Source organism: Euphorbia lathyris, chromosome 8, assembly GCF_963576675.1.
Source record: "Euphorbia lathyris chromosome 8, ddEupLath1.1, whole genome shotgun sequence".
Taxonomy (NCBI): Eukaryota; Viridiplantae; Streptophyta; class Magnoliopsida; order Malpighiales; family Euphorbiaceae; genus Euphorbia; species Euphorbia lathyris.
Genome location: NC_088917.1, coordinates 5,267,959 through 5,268,859, shown reverse-complemented (window position 1 = coordinate 5,268,859; position 901 = coordinate 5,267,959). Strand labels below are relative to the sequence as shown.

General features: G+C 39.0%; 1 non-coding gene across 1 annotated transcript; it reads right to left on the bottom strand.

Annotated features, from left to right (window-relative positions):
• Positions 1-433: 433 nt before the first annotated feature.
• On the bottom strand, positions 434-540 carry LOC136204328 (small nucleolar RNA R71). Its single transcript, XR_010675172.1, has one exon. It is a non-coding gene; the product is annotated as a small nucleolar RNA R71 (small nucleolar RNA).
• Between the last annotated feature and the right edge of the window lie 361 nt (positions 541-901).

The following is a 901-nucleotide window of genomic DNA, read 5'->3' as shown; positions in this document are numbered from 1 at the left end:
AAATAAGAAAAACAAAAATAAGACCCCAGTAAAAACATATACCGAGCCAGAAAAAATGGCAGACCCACCAACACTTATGGATTACGCTAGGCCAGGTGTGGCCGGTGTGACCAATAGTATCGTTAGACCCAGAATCACCGCAAATCAATTTGAAATTAAGCCAGCTTTGCTTAATATGTTACAAAATAATGTAACATTTTACGGGTTACCTAACGAAAATCCTAACACCCATTTAACAAATTTCCTAGAAATTTGTGACACTTTTAAAATCCCAGATGTGACTGCAGAAGCAATCAAACTTCGCCTCTTTCCTTTCACTTTGAAGGATAGAGCCAAAGAATGGTTAACTTCTATGCCAGCTGCAACTTTTGCCACTTGGGAACAATTAGCCCAAGCATTTTTATCTAAATATTTTCCTTTAGCAAAAACCGCAAGAGTCATAAAGGAGTTAACATCTTTTTCTCAAAATGATAATGAGACTCTTTATGAAACTTGGGAACGTTTTAAAGAACTTCAACGTTTATGCCCACACCACCAATTACCCGCTGAACTTTTAATGCAAACATTTTACAATGGACTAAATCCTACAACTAGGGGTTCATTAGATGCTATGTCGGGAGGGCTATTTATGAAGAAAACATCAGCCTAAGCGAGAGAACTTTTGGAGGAAATGGCAATCAACAGCAGTATGTGGCCCGCGGAACGTGGACATATGCCGGTAGCAAAACCATCATCCTCAACCACACCATCAGTTAAAGGTATAGTTGAACTTGATCTAGTCGTGATGCTACAAGCCCAATTTTCTGCTTTATCGCACAAAATTGACAAATTTATGGCACCACGCGATACCAATGGTAATCCAATCCAAACGGATGTGGATTACGAAAATATGAGTGAGATC